This window comes from Panthera pardus, unplaced genomic scaffold, assembly GCF_024362965.1.
Source record: "Panthera pardus isolate Hobbes unplaced genomic scaffold, ASM2436296v1 HiC_scaffold_20, whole genome shotgun sequence".
NCBI classification, from domain to species: domain Eukaryota; kingdom Metazoa; phylum Chordata; class Mammalia; order Carnivora; family Felidae; genus Panthera; species Panthera pardus.
In genome coordinates, this window is record NW_026526766.1 from 73,477,858 (window position 1) to 73,497,565 (window position 19,708).

At 38.7% G+C, this 19,708-nt stretch overlaps 1 pseudogene; it reads left to right on the forward strand.

The window, feature by feature from the left end:
- Window positions 1-4,076: 4,076 nt before the first annotated feature.
- Window positions 4,077-4,505, forward strand: LOC109270205 (40S ribosomal protein S23-like; annotated as a pseudogene).
- Window positions 4,506-19,708: the final 15,203 nt, after the last annotated feature.

A 19,708-nucleotide genomic window follows, 5' to 3' on the forward strand; every position in this document is an offset into this window, starting at 1 on the left:
TCAAAATCTCAACAAGATTTTTTGTAGATATATACAAGAGTTTTTAAAAATCATATGAAGAGGCAAAAAAACTACAATAGCTGAAACAATTTTGAAAAAAAGGAAGTGGAAGGAATCAATCTATTGAATTTTAAGATACACAGTAATCAAGACCTAAATCAGACAAGAAACCTGTATCAAGAATATATAAAGTGGAGTGCCTAGCTGGCTCAATCAGTGGAGAATGTGACTCTTAATCTCAGGGCCATGAGTTCAAGTCCCATGTTGAATGTGAAGCCTACTTAAAAAAAAAAGAAAAAAGAATATATAAAGAATTCTAACAGCTCAAATATAAGAAGGAAAACAACCCAACTGTTAAAATTGGCAAAAATTGAAACAGATAATTTCACAAAAGATGATATAAAGTGACAATACACAAGTATCATCAATCATCTGGGAAATGGAAATCAAAACCTCAATGAGATATCATTACACATTCAGTTTAATGGCCAAATTTTTTCTTTTTCTTTTTTTTGCCTTTAGAAGAATGTGCCTTCTTTATTAGCTTATTTCCTGGTTATGTTATAGATTTTGTTACTATTGTGATAGTTTTACTATGTAAAGAATCATGTCTTTTTTTTCTCTTTTTTTTGGATTTATTATTTATCTATTTATTTATTTATTTTAATATAATTTATTGTCAAATTGCCTAACATACAGTGTGTACAGTGAGCTCTTGGTTTTGGGGGTAGATTCCCACGGTTCATCACTTACATACAACACCCAGTGCTCATCTCAACAAATGCCCTCCTCAATGCCCATCTCCCATTTTCCCCTCTTCCCCAACCCCCAACAACCCTCAGTTTGTTCTCTGCAGCTAAAAGTCTCTTATGATTTGCTTCTCTCCCTCTCTGTTTGTAACTATTTTTTCCCCTTGCATTCCCCACAGTCTTCTGTTAAGTTTCTAAAGTTCCATATATGAGTGAAAACATATGATATCTGTCTCTCTCTGACTGACTTATTTCGCTTAGCATAATACCTTCCAGTTCCATCCACGTTGCTGCAAATGGCATGATTTCATTCTTTCTCATTGCCAAGTAGTATTCTAGTGGCCAGAATTTAAAACACTGATATCAGTGACAATGTGGAACCTCTGAAACTCCTATGTTGCTGATGAGAATGTAAATTGCATGGCCACCACAGAAAAAAAAGTTTAGTAGTTTCTTATAAAGTTACATGTACACTTAGAATACAACCCAGAGAAATGAAACTATAGGTCACATGAAGACTTGTACACAAATATTTATAGCAGCTTTAATGGTTGTAGCCCAAACTGGAAAAAATCCCAATGCCCACTAACTGGTGAGTGGATAAACAAATTGTGGTATATCCATACAATGAAGCACAACTCAGTAACAAAGAGGAATGAACTAGTGACACTAACAACTACTTGGATGAATCTCAAAATATTATGCAAACCAAGAAATCAGACACAAAAGAGTATAATATCTATTAGTCCCTTTATATGAAATTCTAAAGAGGCAAACCCAATTCCTGGTAACAGGAAACAGAAGAGTTGCTGTTTTGGATCAACATTGAGGGGAGAGGGAAGAGGTTGGATTGGGAAGGCCACAAGGGAACTTTTTGGAATGATGGAGATGTTCCCTATCGTGACTGGATCATGGGTCACACTAAACAAAATGCACACTTAAAATGAGTACATTTTAATGTATGTTTTTATTTTATACACAATTAGGTTTTGTTTAAATCAATAAAATTGACTTAAAAGAAACAATTCTCAGCCTTTGATAGATCCAAGAAGGAAATAGAGGAAGTGAATAATATATTTAATTATGATAGATGAGAGAAAAATGAATAGAATATTCTATGCATATATTATTCTCAGAACAGCTTTTAAATTGATGATCTCATAGGTTACCAAGAAAAAAATTAATCCAAAGAAGGAGGATTTCATTGATATGTTCACATACTGAAATGCAATAAAATAAGAAATGGATTGCAAAATAATAAATAAGCATCACTTGGAAAATTAAAAATGCCCTCATAAATAAAGCTTAAGTCAAAAACAAAATAAGATTGCAACTATAGGCTGGAAAATAATTATGATAACACTGTATCAAACTTATGAGATGCTAAGGTAATGCTCAGAGGATAATTCATAATTTTTAATGTTATTTACTGTGAAACAAAGAAGACTAGAAATAAATGAACTAAACATTCATTTCAAGAAGTAAAAAAGGAAATTTTACTAGACCTTCCTAAAGAAAGAGAAAATAATGAATAAGGTTAAAGTTGATGAATTGAAAAAAAAGGAAACCAAGAATTAAGCCTACATTTTGTTTTAAAAAATAGTAACAATAAGACAGAATTCTGGCAAAATTAATAAATAGAGAGGGATAAGAAAGAAAAACTAAATTAACATATTTGGGTTACATCAGTGAAAATGGCAAGGCAAGGCCATTCAGAAATTCGCTCCTTCATAAAAACAATGAGAAAACTGGCAAAAGTGGTCAAAATCAACGTTTTCAGAACTCTGGAAATTTACCAGAGGCTTGAAGTTATGTGGGAAGTGTTTGTTCAAGGAAAACAGCTGAATCTCAGTAAGAACATAAAACTTTGTGATATTTTAATTGATTTAATCCAATCTACATTCTCCAGATCTTCAGTATACTTGAAAACTAAGAGTCTGCCTTTGGGGTGAAAAACAGTAGCCTGGTGGCTAATAGACTGAGCAGAACAGTACTGTACCTCCTTCAAAGTTTTATTTCCCATCACTTTTCATGATCTGACCTATCTTGTGCATCCTTGGAAGACTCCATGTTCAATGCTATCTTCATTTGACCTGGTTGAGTGCTTGCCCAGTGCAAGAAACCTCTTCCCTAGAGGTGTTTGTCTAAAACTATTACCAGCAATTGTTTAACTTCCTGACTCCCTGAGATGGTAGAAAATAGTTGGACCAAGCAATAGACAAAACAAAAAAGCTTAATGAAAGAATCTGGGGGAACACCTGGGTGGCTTGGTTGGTTGAGTGTCCAACTCACCGTTGTGGGATTGAGCCCCACATTGGGCTCTGTGCTCACAGCATGGAGCCTGCTTGGAATTCTCTCTCTCCGTCTCTCTTTGCCCCTGCCCTGTTTGTGTGCTCTCTCTCGCTCTCTCTCAAAAATAAATAAATAAATAAACTTAAAAAAAAAATCTGGGGAATGAGATATGCATTGGGCTTTGCAAAATCTCTGAAATTACATTAAAATTTCAGCTTTTTTTTTCTTCAGAAATCCACAAGCTTATCCTAAAACTCACATGAAAGTACAAGGGACTAAGAATAGCCAAAACAACCTTGAAAAAGAAAAAGTTAGAACACTCCAATGTCCCAATTTAAAAAAGTTTTTTAATGTTTATTTATCTTTGAGAGAAAGAGCATGAGTGGGTGAGGGACAGAGAAAGAGAGAGAGAGAGGGAGACACAGAATCTGAAGCAGGCTCCAGGCTCTGAGCTGTCAGTACAGAACCCAATGTGGGCTAGAATTCACGAGCTGTGAGATCATGACCTGAGCAGAAGTTGGACACTTAACTGACTGAGCCACCCAGGCACCCACCAACTTCCCAATTTTAAAACTTAGTACAAAGCTGCAGTAATCAAGACAGTGTGGTAAAGGCATAAGAAGAGACATGTAGGTCAATGGTATAGAATTGAGAGTCCAGAAGTAAGTAAAGCCATGTATCTATGGTCAGTCAATTAATTTCCAATAAGGGTGCCAAGAAACTTCAATAAGGAAAGAATAGTCTTCTCAATAAATGGTGCAGGAATAACTGACTATCCACATGCATAAGAATAAAGTTGGACTCTTACTTCACACCATATAGGAAAATTAACTCAAAGTGGATCAAAGGTAAAACACAGACTAAACTTATAAAACCCTTAGAAGAAAACTAAATTTTAATTTGGATTTTTAATTACACATTATTTTCTTTGATATAACATCTAAAGCTCAAGCAACCAAAAGGGGGAAAGAGATAAATTGAATTTTCCCAAAACCTAAAACTTCCTCTTTTGCTCAGACACATGGTGCCGGCAGCATGGGCAAGTGGCCAGGTATTCATACTGCCAGGAAGTTCTGTAGCCACTGACGAGACTAGAAGTGGCATGATGAATAGTACGAGAAAGCCCAGTTGGGTGCAGCCCTGGAAGCCAACCCTCTTGGAGGCACTTTTCATACCAAGGGAATTGTGCTGGGCAAGTAGAGATGGAAGCCATACAGCCAAATTCTGCCATCAGCAAGTGTGTTAAGGTCCAGCTGATCAAGAATGGGGAAAAAAGTCACAGCCTTTGTACCCAATTATGTTGTTTGAATTTTATTGAGGAGAATCATGACGTTCTGTTTGCTGGATTTGATCACAGAGGCCATGCTGTTGGTGATGTTCCTGGAGTTCACTTTAAGGTTGTCAAAGTAGCCAGTGTCTCTCTTGGCCTTATACAAAGGCAAGAAGGAAAGACAAAGATCATGAGTTTTGATGGTGAAAACATGATAGCAATAAATTTCATGTTCCAAAAAATTTTTTTTAAACTTGAATGCTTTAAAAGAGACTATCAGGGCCCCTGCGTGTCTCAGTTGGTTGAGCGTCTGACTTTGGCTCAGGTCATGATCTCGAGGTTCATGAGTTCAAGCCCTGCATCAGGCTCTGTGCTGACAGCTCAGAGCCTGGAACCTGCTTCAGATTCTGTGTGTGTGTCTCTCTTTCTGCCCCTCCCCTGCCGACACTCTGTCTCTTGCTCTCAAAAATAAACATTAAAAAAATAATAAAAATAAAAGAGACTATCAAGAAATCGAAGCACTGTCAACAATAACCAAACCACGGAAAGAACCCAAGTGTCCTTCAACTGATGAATGGATAAATATACATATCATATATATATGATATGTATATATACGTGTATGTTATATACATATATATACATATGTATACATATATACATATATATACACACACAATGGAATATAATAATAAATACATACACATAATTGACTATTACTCAGCCATCAAAAAGAATGAAACCTTGCCATTTGCAATGATGTGGATGGAGCTAGAGTGCATTATGCTAAGCAAAATAAGTCAGTTAGAGAAAGACAAATATCATATGATTGCACCCCTATGTGGAATTTAAGAAACAAAACAGATGAACATATGGGACGTGGGAAGGAAAGAGAGGGAAACAAATCATAAGAGACTCTTGATGATAGAGGACAAACTGAGGGTTGATGGAGGGAGGTGGGTGGGGGATGGGCTAGATGGGTGATGGGTATTAAGGAGGGCACTTGTTGGGATGAGTACTGGGTGCTCATAAGTAAGTGATGAATCACTAAATCCTACTCCTGAAACCACTATTACAGTATATGTTAACTAACTAGAATTTAAATAAAAATGTTTTAAAAAGACATTTAAAAAGCTGAAAAGGCAGTCCATAAGATGGAAGAACATATTTTCAAATTATATGAGAATCATGTATCTGATAACTGACTTGTATCCAGAATATATAAAGACCTTCTACAACTTGACAATAAAAAGACAAATAATTTAAGATAACCCAATAGGCAAAGGATATATATGCCTTATGGAAATGTAAATAAAAACCACAGTGAGATACCACTCCACACCCCCTGGGATGACCATAATTTAGAAGATAGACAATAAAAGCTGTTAGCAAGGATGTGGAGAAGTTGGAACTCTCTCACACACACTGCTAGAGGTAATGTATAATAGTAAAGCCGTTTGAAAACCTGTTCAGTAGTTCCTCAGAAGGATAAACATAGAGTTACCCTATGACCCAGCAATTCCACCTCTAGGTATATGCCCAAGAGAATTGAAAATACGTGTTCATACAAAAACCTGTACCTGAATATTCAGCATTATTCATAATAGCCAGAAAATGGAAACAACCCAAACACTCATCAAGGGTGAATATTATTCAGCCATGAGAAGAAATGAAATACTGATACATTTTATAGTGTGGATGAATCTTGAAAATATTGTGCTAAATGAAAGAAGCCAGACATGAAAGGCTGCATATTGTGTGATCCCATTTATATGAAATGTCCAGATGAGACAAATTCATAGAGACAGAAAATATATCAGTGTTGCCAGGGGCTGAGAGGGAGGGGACGGAGTGACAGCTTAATGGGTGCCAGATCTCTTCTTGGAGTGATGAAAATATTTTGGAATTAGACAGTGGTGATGGTTGTAAAACCTGTAAATATATTAAAAATCAGTGAATGGTTCACTTTAAAAGAGTGAATTTTATGATATGTGAATTATATCTCAATACAAAAATTTATAACGTTGGGAATAATGAAGGAGTTTTAGCCAAAGATCTAGACAGAAAAATGTTATTTGTAAGCACATATTACATAGAAATTACAAAAATGCTCTATACTCCAAAAACTTAAAAAAAAAAATTTTTTTAAGGGGTGGGGGGGAATCCCAAGCAGGCCCCATGCTCAACATGGAGCCTGATGTGGGGCTCAATCACAACCGTGAAATCATGACCTGAGCCAAAATCAAGAGTCAGTTGCTTAAGTGATGGAGACATCCAGGTACCCTCCAAAATTAAAAATTTGAATGAACTAGATTATTTTATGAGCATATATATTCCCACAATGGACTCAAAAAGAAATAGAGAATGTGTATAGACTATAAATCATCGCTGAATTCAAGATGGTTGTCAGAGAATTGTACCAAAAGGCATTAAATCTATATTATTTCATCAGTAGATCTCTCAAACTCAGGTCTGATAACACTTATATACACACACAGAAAAGAAAACTAATAACGAGTCATGCTTTGGGTTATGGATATAAAATTTCTTTAAAAAAATAAAAGAATGATTGGATCCAGATGTACATTAAAAAATCATACACCACCACCAAATAGGGCTCATTATGAGAATAGAAGGTCAATTCAATATTAAAAGTCCACTATTATAACTAATCATATTAATGTCAAAAATGGGAAACCATATTAAGCTCTTTACATACCAAAGATAATAGTTACACAATTTTATGTGTTTTAACCTACATCAAATCAAATGTCTAGAAACATTGTAATTAAAATCAGAAAGAAGACAAGACCCTCAACCATCAATGTTACTTAACTTCATTATATAAGTGCTTGCCAACACGATTAGATAAGAAACTTTACCAAACCCATGGGCAACATTTAAAATATTTAACAAGGAGATAGTGATATAAACTAATACATTCATTAGTTAGAATTTAGTCTCTTTTGCTTTCTAAGAAACTAAGATATATCATAAAATTGCCAATTAATAAAGGTTATAGTTAATTTTTTTTTCAACGTTTTTTATTTATTTTTGGGACAGAGAGAGACAGAGCATGAACGGGGGAGGGGCAGAGAGAGAGGGAGACACAGAATCGGAAACAGGCTCCAGGCTCCGAGCCATCAGCCCAGAGCCTGACGCGGGGCTCGAACTCACGGACCGCGAGATCGTGACCTGGCTGAAGTCGGATGCTTAACCGACTGCGCCACCCAGGCGCCCCAATATAGTTAATTTTTTTAATCAGATCATTCTAAAATTTTTTTAATGTTTCTTTATTTTTGAGAGAGACAGAGCACAAATAGGGGAGGGGCAGAGAGGGAGGGAGACACAGAATCTGAAGCAGGCTCCAGGCTCCGAGCTGTCAGTACAGAGCCCGATGTGGGGCTCAAACCCACAAACCACGAGATCATGACGTGAGCCAGAGTCGGATGCTCAACTGACTGAGCCACCCAGGCATCCCTTAGATAGATCATTCTAACAACTTCCAAACCATTTGTTGATTTTTAGAAATTGTCGGTACAGTTTTGTAAAACATAGACATCCTAATTAAATGATGCTGTCTCTGAACTGTAATGTAACACCTGAATTGTACCAGATTCTTTAAATGATTTACCATTCCTTGGTGGTCAGTGAGTGGTTTGGTTAAATGCATGTCTCTTAATGTCCAAAACACTGTTCACAGTGCTGACTCACCTCTCAGCTTCTGCTGGAATTTTTTGGCCTTTAAAATATTTGGGATTTTATATATTTAATTTCTATTAAATAAGACATAAAATTATTTACTATAATGTATTTAATTTTAAAAGTCATTTATTAATCTTCATTTACTTTCAATCCATGGGGCTTCATAAACACTATTTTTGGTCAAATAATGGCCAAAGCAACATTAATTATTTAATAAATTAAAGAACACAATTTATTAAAGAAAAATAAAAGAAATTTAAGAATTATTACTTTTTACTTTTGTCATTAAATAACAAATATATTTCTGATAATTTACCAATTGAATATATTTTCCTTTTGAATCAGTACTTTATCTTATTTAAAAGGGTATACTCGTGGGGCGCCCGGGTGGCTCAATTGGTTAAGCGTCTGAATTCAGCTCAGGTCATGATCTCACAGTTCGTGGGTTTGAGCCCTGCATCGGGCTCTATGCTGACGGCTCAGAGCCTGGAGCCTGCTTTGGATTCTGTGTCCCTCTCTCTCTCTATCTCTCCCTCACTTGTACTCTGTCTCTCTCTCTCAAAGATAAGTAAACATTAAAAAATTTTTTTTAAATAATAAAAGGGTATACTCTTTATTTCTATAAAATTTCAATTTTTCTTTCGTTTTATATATTTAAACATTTTTAATTTGGGAGCATTTAGTTTTTAATTTGGGAACATTAATTGTCCCATATACTTAGTAAAGCTTTCTATTAAGCTAAATATATCATTGATATATTTATTATATATTATATTATATATGTTATATTTAGCAGAGAGAGAGAGAGAGAGAGAGAGAAAATCTTAAGCAGGCTCCTCGCATGGAGCCTGTTGGGGGGCTCGATCTCATGACCCTGGGATCATGACCTGAACTGAAATCAAAAGTCATACACTTAACCGACTGAGCCACAGAGGCATCCCTATCATCGATATTTAAATTAATGGATAGTTTAAAGTAAAATCTCTTTTTAAAAAAGAGTAATTTTTAACCTTTTGCTTCTATGACACAATTTTTGTTCAATTGATAAACTTGAAATGAATTTCAAACTGCTTTTGTAATTCTGACATTACAGCCAAGCATCCTAATTTTCATGGTCTCAATTCCCAAATCTTCAGATATATTATAAATTTTTCCTGATCTTACATGATGTATGGTAATAAATTAAGAAAACCTTTATAATTACTTACTTGGTTTATATATTTTATTGCATCATTCAAGGGTAATTGAATTCAGTGACTTGGACAGTGCCAAATTAAAACATTCAAAAATTTCCCTAAATTTTGGCTGAAACTGCAGACTCTCTCCCTTGCTAATCACAGGCACTGTGTGTATAAAATCAAATAAGGTTTTCATGAGAATATTTCTCATTGAAACCATTTTTCTCATGTGTCAACAATAAATTTTGATAAATTATTTCAGATGTTGTTCCTTCCTGCTTCATGAGATCAACAAAAACCACTAAATTATCTTCAAAGTCTTGAATTTCACATTTTAAGTAAATTATTAAAAACTAGTTTATATGAAACAGTTGAAGCTTCATCAATAATGATTGAAATTTTACTGCCTTGATTTATACATTTTCCAAAAAGTTGTTTTCTCATATGAGCAGATAAATATTTTGCACAAACAACTCCATAAATTTAGATTGCTACAGTAAGCCCATATTGATATTGCTCTTTTTTAAAGTTCTATTAAATATTTTATGTTTGACAATGTTCAATTATTTTTTAACCATACAGATGGTGTTTTCATTTGCTGTATCAATACTGTGATGCATTTTTTCAGAGGTTTTTACTATTGCCAGTGGTTTTTATATGAACCTGATTTATAACCTTTTTTATAATCTTTATATATGGTTTTTATATGAACCTGATTTATAACCTTTTTTATAATCTTCCTCATTGATGAGGGAACTTTTTCTTTATTTAAACCATGAATTTTGGGGTGCCTGGGTGGCTCAGTTGGTTAAGCGTCCGACTCTTGATTTCAGCTCAGATCATGATCTCACAGTTGTGAGGTTGAGCCCTGTGTCGGGCTCCTCGTTGGGTGTGAAGCCTGCTTAAGAGTCTCTCTCCCTCCTATAGATGCTGGAGAGGATGTGGAGAAACAGGCAGCCTCTTGAACTGTTGGTGGGAATGCAAACTGGTGTAGCCGCTCTGGAAAACAGTGTGGCGGTTCCTGAAAAAATTACAAATAGATCTACCCTATGGCCCAGCAATGGCACTGCTAGGAATTTACCCAAGGGATACAGGAGTGCTGATGCATAGGGGCACTTGTGCCCCAATGTTTATAGCAGCATTTTCAACACTAGCCAAATTATGGAAAGAGCCTACATGTCCATCAACTGACGAATGGATAAAGAAGATGTGGTTTATATATACAATGGAATACTACTTGGCAATGAGAAAGAATGAAATCTGACCGTTTGTAGCAACGTGGATGGAACTGGAGAGTGTTATGCTAAGTGAAATAAGTCATACAGAGAAAGACAGATACCATATGTATTCACTCCTATGTGGATCCTGAGAAACTTAACAGAAGGCCATGGGGGAGGGGAAGGAAAAAAAAAGTTAGAGAGGGAGGGAGCCAAACCATAAGAGACTCTTAAAAATGAAACTAAACTGAGGGTTGATGGCAGGTGGGAGGGAGGGAAAAATGGGTGATGGGCATTGAGGAGGGCACCTGTTGGGATGAGCTCTGGGTGTTGTATGGAAACCAATTTGACAATAAATTTCATGTAAAAAAAAAAAGAGTCTCTCCCTCTACTCCTGCCCCTCCCCTGCTCTCACTCTCTCTCTCTCTCTCTCTCAAATAAACAAACAAACAAACAAACCATGAGTTCTAACCGAACATAAAACATTTGATGAAAGTATAGCACTTTCAAGGTTTAATTGTAAACAAGTTTTGTACCGTGATCATCTGAGTAATATTTACACGCTAACTATAGAGAGTCACTCATGTTACTTTTGTTGGAATAACTGAGTTGTTTTCATTCCATGTGTACAACTTCTTTATTTTATTTTGCTCTGTTTCTTACGCAGCATCAAAAGATGTCCTGGGTATTGGTTTCCACTTGGTATCAGAAGCTATCCCAGAGACGGCTCGTTATTAACATTAACATATTAACATATTCTTCCTTGTTCTTCCACAGCCAGAAGATTCATGTTTATAATATTTGTTTGTTTGTTTGTTTATCTTTTAGAGAGAGAGAGAGAACGCAGGTAACGCACTCGTGTGAGTGAGGGAGAGGCAGAGGGAGACAGAGTATCTTAAGCAGCAAGGATTCGCACTCAGCACACAGTCGGACTTGGGGCACGATCTCACAACCCTGGCTGGGATCAGGCACTGGAAGCAAGAGTCAGATGCTCAACCGACCGAGCTACCCAGGTACCCCTTTGTTTATAATATTTTAAAAGAACATGAAGAAACTTACCCAAGCTCTACTGTGTCTTCACTCTGGGTTTCATTTTTAATATTTTATTATTAGGTTTATAAACCTCGGAACACTGCACTATGACACAAAGAATTATAGTATATAATTATAGTATACTATAGTATACTAACTGTATACTAACTGTATATATATACTAGTATAGTATACTATACTAACTGAAATATTTAGAGGCAGGGCCAATTACATAATTTGGGTGTAATAATAAATTTTGAATTCTCCCCACACAGTGGTTCTCAAACTTTTTGGTCTCAGAATTCTTTTACAGAGTTAAAAATTAGCTAGGGCAGCCTTAAATCTTTTGTTTATGTGGGTTACATTTATCAATACTTACGGTATTAGAAGTTACAATTGAGAACTTTTCATTTGTGTATTTATTCAGTAAAAAAAAATAACAATAATAGCCTGGGGAATGCTAACAAAGAATTTTTTATGAAAATAATTGTTTTCCCAAATAGTGAGAAGAGCACCATTGTTATACATTTTTGCAAATCTCTTTAATGTCTGGCTTAATAGAATTCAGCTGGATGCTGAGGGCCGCTTCTGCCTTCAATCTGTTGTGATATCGCTCATCACGTGGCCTCTGGAAAACTCCGCTTACACTCAGGGAACAAGAGTGAAAAAGGCAAATGATGTGGTGGTGTCATTAGATGTTTTCTCCTCAGAGATTCCTGAAGGGGTCTCAGAGAACCTCAGAGGTCACTAACCCACAGGCTGGGAAGCACTGTCCTCAAGTACAGAGTGCTTCTGAGAGCGTGTGCCGTGAAGTCATGCTGCCTTCCACGAAACAGGCCAAGCTGGCAGGGAATGCTCCAAAATTGCTCAGATGTCACTGTGACGGGAGACCCGCCCACTGGCAGTTATCGCGTGCTACAGCCATCAGCGTGAACTAATGGGTTTACATTGGAATCTATATCATTAACTGATTTTGCTGTACCTTGCTGTTACTGATACACTATTTACCAACTGGTAGGCATGTTTTTCAAAATTTGAAAATGAGTAGATCATACCGGTACCTACCACGGAATATTGGCTCTGCTAAGAATTATACATTAAAAAAAATTTTTTTTCTTAATGTTTATTTATTTTTGAGACACAGAGAGAGAGAGGGAGCACGCACATGCGCGCGAGCGTGGGGGAGGGACAGAGAGAGAGAGAGGAAGACACAGAATCTGAAGCAGGCTCCAGGCTCTGAGCTGTCAGCACAGAACCCGATGCCGGCCTCGAACTCACGGAGTGCAAGATCAGGACCTGAGCTGAAGTCAGACGCTTAACCGACTGAGCCACCCAGGTGCCCCATGAATTATACATATTTTAGATGGAGAGTTATAATTGTCACTCTTGGTTGGAGATGTATTTTATTTTTTTAATGTTTTATTTATTTTTTAAGAGAGAGCATGAGCAAGGGAGGGGCAGAGAGAGAGCGGGGACAGAGGATCCAAAGCCGGCTCCATGCTGACAGGGTGACAGCCGCAAGCCCGATGTGGGGCTCAAACCCATGAGCCTCAAGATCATGACCTGAGCCAAACACATAACATGACCTGAGTCGGACACATAACTGACTGAGCCACCTTGGCGCCCAGTCGGTGATGTATTGACATCTGAAAGCCAAGAAAATTAAAAAAAAAACATTGACAGTAATTAGGGCATTCTGTAAGAAAACCTATTGCAAAGTAAAAATGCATACATATCTGTGTGTGTATCAACATTTATATCGATTTACATCTATATCTACCTTTCCTATACAGCAAGGACCATTCAAACTTACCAAATATATGTAGAACATATATGAAGAACAGAATTTGACTGGGGACATAAGAGAAGCTGTATTATTACCCTAAATGAGAGGGTTCAATATTGTAACTCTTCCCAAATTAATGTATATATTTAACATACCTCTATCAAAACAATGCTATTAACACTGAACTTGATAGAATCATTTTGAAAGTGTTTATATAGGCTTAAATTTGATAAAAAAAATTTAAATGTGCAGGGGGAGCAAAACAAAATCCGGAGGAAAAGAGCAGGGTGGGAGTATTGGGTCTGTTTGACTGAACGTTAATAATGCATTAAAAATGTGCAGTATGGGGCTCCTGGCTGGTTCAGTTGGTAGAACGTGTGACTCTTGATCTTAGAGTTGTGACTCCAAGCCCCATGTTGGCTGTTGTAGACCTTACTTAAAAAAATTTGCAGTGAAATTTGAAATATGAACATAGGAAAATAATGTCGTTTTGAGGCTAGAATAAGCATATTATTGAAACAGTAGAAAGTCACCCAAACACCCAAGGTGTATACCAGCTTAGTGTGTAATAAGGGGGACATCTCAAATTCATAGGAAAAAAAGGGTTAGTCAATAAGTAAATGGTGGTACAATTGGCTAGTCATTTCGGGGGGGGGAAGTTAGATGCCTAACTCACATCACACACCGAGATAAGTCCCAGTAGCATTGAAGATTTAAATATCAAGGAGATATATTTAGAGCGGTTAGAAAAAAAATGCAAAGAAATATTTATATAATCTTGAAACAGAAAAAGCTCTTCTAAGCATAGAAAAAATTTGACCACACCGTAATTTAAAAATTGCATTAAAATAATGAGTAAAAAATAAATACCAAAAAAGTCAGAAAATGTTGAATATTCTGCTAGAAACATGGACAGCTATAGCAGATTGATGAATACACAGGAGTGGCCAGGAGGCACAAGAAAAGATGCTCAACTTGCTTGTAATCAAAGATGGAACCTAAGAACAAGGTATCAGTTTCACCTCTCCCATTGGTCAAGAGTTTAAATGAATCACGAAATCTACTGGTTAATGTGTGAAGCTGGGGCAATGGTTTGGGACGGAGTGGAGGTGGATTTGGAAGTATTTAGGTAAATTCTTCAAATGATCATAATTTTGATGCAGCAATTCCATTAAAATTTTTTTTCAGGGTGCGCCTGGGTGGCTCAGTCAGTTAAGGGCCCGACTTCGGCTCAGGTTATGATCTCAGGGTTCCTGAGTTTGAGCCCCGCGTCGGGCTCTGTGCTGACGTTTCAGAGCCTGGAGCCTGCTTTCGGACTCTGAGTCTCCCTCTCTCTCTGCCGCTCCCCCGTTCGTGCTCTGTCTCTCTCCCTCTCAAAAATAAATAAACATTAAAAAAATTATTCAGGAAGGTTCATAACAAGGAATGTTCAAGAAGCTCTTCACAACACTGTCTCTATCGATGAAAATATCAGAAACAACCTAAATGGTCAATAATCAAGGTCTGGAATATTTGTATATACAATATAATAAGGGCTTGGCATATTCTGGTATACCATGCATTGTATCATATGTACCATATAATAAGGGTACAGCGTATTCATGTGATGAAATTTTATGCTACCATTAAAATGGTATAAATATTGGCTTGGAAACCAAGCCAATGATTGGTTCATGATACAGTTGTAAAAGTACCATCCCAGGCAGCACGTAGAATCTGATTTCATTGTTCTTAAAAGCTTACTATTTACATACTCGTATTATATATGAATGTAGAAAGTATGTGTCAGGCTCTATGGGGAAATACTAACACTCATTAGCTTTAGTGGGAGGCTTAAAAATGATTTTACTTTTTTTCCGTTTTTGCTGATTTTTCAACACCAGACATGGACGACTTTCGCCAATAGTGTTTCTTTTTTTTTAATTTTTTTTAACGTTTATTTATTTTTGAGACAGAGAGAGACAGAGCATGAATGGGGGAGGGGCAGAGAGAGAGGGAGACACAGAATCCGAAGCAGGCTCCAGGCTCTGAGCCATCAGCCCAGAGCCCGACGCGGGGCTCGGACTCACAGACCGCGAGATCGTGACCTTAGCTGAAGTCGGAAGTTTAACCGACTGAGCCACCCAGGCGCCCCGCCAGTAGTGTTTCTTTTAAAGCATGCTTCGGCTGGCGCCCAAATAGGTTTGGTCCTTAAATACTTTAGAGACTACACTCTGTCAGCTCCACGTGGAGGGAAATCCAGGGGACTGGTCGTGAAGGACTGGCGAAGACTCTGAACGTCTGTTGTTGGCCAATACAAATAGTATAAACGTACGAGGAGAGAAGAGGCTGCCAAGCTGTGTGGGTGTCTGGAGAGCTGGAGCCCGTGTGCGTCTTCCTCAGGCTGGAGGAAAAGCTCCCTCGAAAGCCCCAGACTCTCGGACAGTGAGGAGCGATCTGCGTGTTGCCTTGCCCCATGTCACAAATCTGCAGCTTCTGTCCCCTCGGCCAGGGGGTCAGACGCCAGTTCCGAGTGCATGGTGCTCCACACTGCCCACTCAGCTCTCTGGTTCCATTCTCTGTCTCCCGGACTACCGACCACCCCTCTTCCTTAGGTCTCACCGTGCCGCTGAGAAGGGCAAACACGGCCACGCCTGGTTTACCGGTCACATCTTCCACGGTCACCAACCCCCGTTGCTCAGAACACCGCCACGGGATTGGTCGCTCACGTAATTGCGTGCTGAGGGACCTGTGTCTTCCATCGGACTCTGGCTTCCACCAGCCCAAACACCTACCTGGTTTGTAGCTGAGGCCCCGGCACTTGGCCAGATGCAGTAAACCCCTTACTGACCTGTGAAAATTTGGGATGAAATCTCATTTTGCCTGCTGTTCCTAATACCATTCACTCATTCAACAAGTGCTCATCGAGGAACATCTCTGTGCCTGGCACACACCTGCTTTTCTGCCTAAGCAGTACCCACCGGCAGCTAGCAAAAACCTTTTCAGTGACTGGTGAGAAGCCAGAGTGACTGAGGTCTTGGCACGGGCTGAGAAAGAGCTGGCTGCCTTCCTCCTACTCCTTCCACCTGGCTCCCTCGCCCAGAGGGATGAGCCAAGGATTTGGACAGAGTATTCCGAGAGGCACGATTTGGGGATCAGATAACAATTCAACCACTTAGAGACTGTGTGACCTTGGCCAACTGACTTTACCTCTCTGAAGCTGTTTACTCACCTGTAAACGTGGGGCTAATAATCGTGCATACCTCAGAATGGTTTTGATTTTATGTGATATAATGTCTATAAAGGTCATAGACTTGGGCTTCGTAGTGGAGTCCTCATTGTTGCTGTTATTTTCCTCCTGGGTACTGTATTTATTAGATGGGTCGGCTCTGGTCAGACTGAAGAACTTCCTGAGACCCTACCACTACCTGCCATTCCCACAGACTTGCGTCATGGTGGGGCCTGAGACCTCCCATATGCCAGGCAAGGCTACTGAGGTGCAGAGGACGTGGGACTTGTGTAACACCACCCAGTGAGCCTGCTGTGGCCATCAAGACTCCCAGGCCCCTCCTTCCACTGAGCCACATGTTTTCTCTGAAGAAGAGTTGAGCCTTTAAAAAAATTAAGTTCCCAGCAGAAGGGATGCCCCCCATTCTCTTGCCTGAAGTTTCCCTGGCACAGCTGTCTTTGCACCATTAGTGGGTGGCGAGGCCTGGCTGGTCTTCGCTGATGCGTGTTTTACATTTGCTAACTTCGGCTCAGCCGCCGCACACGGGCGCACCCCGGATAGGCTCACTGTAGAGCTGGCAGAGGCGGGCTCCCCTTCTCTGCAGGAAACAGATGCATCTCGGCTGGAAGCCTGCCATCACCTTCGTGTGGCTTATGAACCCAGAGCACAGCATGCTGGGGTGTCAGAATACCAGCGTCTGCTTCCAGCAAAACCACAGCAGCAGCTGGTAAGGATCATTGCTTCCCATCCTCTGAGGTTCCCGGTCCAGCATTTCCCTGCCCGGTGGAAAGGTGGTTCCGCAAGAGACTCTGGGATAGAGACGGCCGTGGGCGGGAACCTTGGGAAGTGCAAACCGTATTCCCCTCACAGAGATGTTCGTGGCAAACGGACACAATAAAACCCCTGAGAAATGCTTGGGAAGGAACCTGTCAACTCACGTTGACCTTGCATTTTCCAAATTTATTTGATCATGGAATACAACCTTATAAAAATGAATGAAAAGAACCGTTAAGGTGGTTGGTTCCCTTCCTTCTGTGTGGTCTGTGATGAAATGTTGGCTCCTCAGAGGACTTTCCTGGTTCCCCTGGCTAAAATAGCACCCCATATCTCTCTGTGTCTTCACCCTGCCTTGTGTTCCTTCATAACACTTACCACAAACACATTTGTTTTTGTGTTTACATATTTTTAGAACGATATTTTAATATGTATTTGTTTATCATTTGTCCCCCTTTCTAAACTGTAAGCTCCTTGGTGGAAAATGTCTTTTTTACAGCTATACTTTCAGTCTTTGGCACTTAGTAGGTGCTCAATAGATGCTGCTGAATAAATGAACATTCCTGCAAGAGAATTCAGTGCCCAGGGCACCTGGGTGGCTCGGTTGGTTAAGCATGTGACTTTGTCTCAGGTCATGATCTCGCATTTGTGAGTTCAAGCCTCACGTTGGGCTCTGTGCTGACAGCTCAGAGCCTGGGGCCTGCTTCAGAATTTGTGACTGCCTCTCTCTCTGCCCCTGTCCTGCTCATGCTCTGTCTCTGTCTCTCAAAAAATAAATAAATGTTTAAAAAATTAGAAAGAGAAGAGAGAATTCAGTGCCCATCCTCTCAGTAGAAAAGTTTCCTGGATGTCAACCAAAAAGTGGTCTGAGATAATATCTTTCAATAAGTCGTGAATTTCTTAGCCAATCGATGTACCTTCAACTTGGTTGTACAGATTACGATGGGCTCTGTGAAATGGGAAATGAAAATCATCTGATAAAGTTTAGCAAAAGCAAAAGTTGTGATAAAAATTGAAACAGAAATGCAGACAACTCCTTAAAATAGCTCAGACCTCCATCAGAAGTACCATCTGGATATCCCTGTCTTTCTCCTCCCATTTAATTGAGCTCCTATTCTATGCCAGATACTATGCTAATCACCTGACATACATTATCTCATTTAATACGCATGACTACTTTGTGAAGAAGCGATTATTGTGTCCATTTTGCAGATGAGGAAAGAGGCTCAAAGGGCTTAGGCAAGTTCCTCAAAAAGAGAATGGATTTACAGATCAATTTGGGGAGAATTGATGACAATGTTGAGTTTCCCAATCCATGAACATTGGATATTTCCCAATTTTAGCCCTTTTTTGAATTCCTCTCAGAAATGTTTTTTTTTTAATGTTTATTTTCTTATTTTGAGAGAGAGAGAGTAAGCAGGGGAGGGACAAAGAGAGAGGGAGAGAGAATTCCAAATAGGTTCTGCGCTGTCAGCATGGAGTCTGACACAGGATTTGATCCCATGAACCATGAGATCATGACCTGAACCAAAATCAAGAGTCAGATGCTTAAGCAACTGAGCCACCCAAGTACCCAGCTCAGAAATGTTTTATAGTTTGTAGTCTCCATGTCTAACACTTCTTCTGTTAAATTTATCACTAAGCATTTTATTCTTTTTCACCGTGAATGGAATCACTTAATTGGATGGTTCATTTCTAGTATATGGAAATATAATTGTTTACACACTGAACTTGTATCCTGTGACTTCTCTCAACTTGTTTCTTAGCTGTTGTAGCTCTTTTGCAGATTCCTTGGGATTGTATACATAAAGGATTGTGTCATCTGTGATTTTATTTTTTCCTTTTCAATTTGTATGTTGTGTTGTTGTTGGTTTTGTTTGTTGTTGTTTTTGCCTTATTGCACTTGGTGGAAACTTCCTATACAACGCTGAAGAGTTGTGAGGAAGTAGATATCCTTCCCTTGTTCCCGATTTTAAGGATAAAGCATTCAGTCTTTCACCATTATGTAAGATGTTAGCAGTGGGTTTTTTGTAGATGCCTCTCTCTTCCTAGTTTGTTGGGTTTTTATCATGAACAGTTGTTATATTTTTGTCAAGTGATTTTTCTCCGTCTATGGAGATGGTTGTGTGTTTGTTTTCTTTTTATTCTATTAATAAGATGCTTCACATTGATTGACCTCTGTGTGTTGAACCAACCTTACATTTTTTTTAAGTTTATTTGTTTATTTTGAGAAAGAGAGAGAGAGAGAGAGAGAGAGAGAGTGTGTGTGTGTGTGTGTGTGTGCATGAGTGGGGGAAGGGCAGAATCCCAAGCAGGCTCTGTGCCATCAATGCAGAGTCTGATATGGGGCTCAAACTCACAAACCATGAGATCCTGACCTGAGAGCTGAGATCAAGTGTTGGACGCTTAACCGACTATGCCACCCAGGCGCCCCACCAACCTTGCATTTCTGAAATAAGACTCACTTAGTCATGGTATTTAATACTTTGACAGTGCT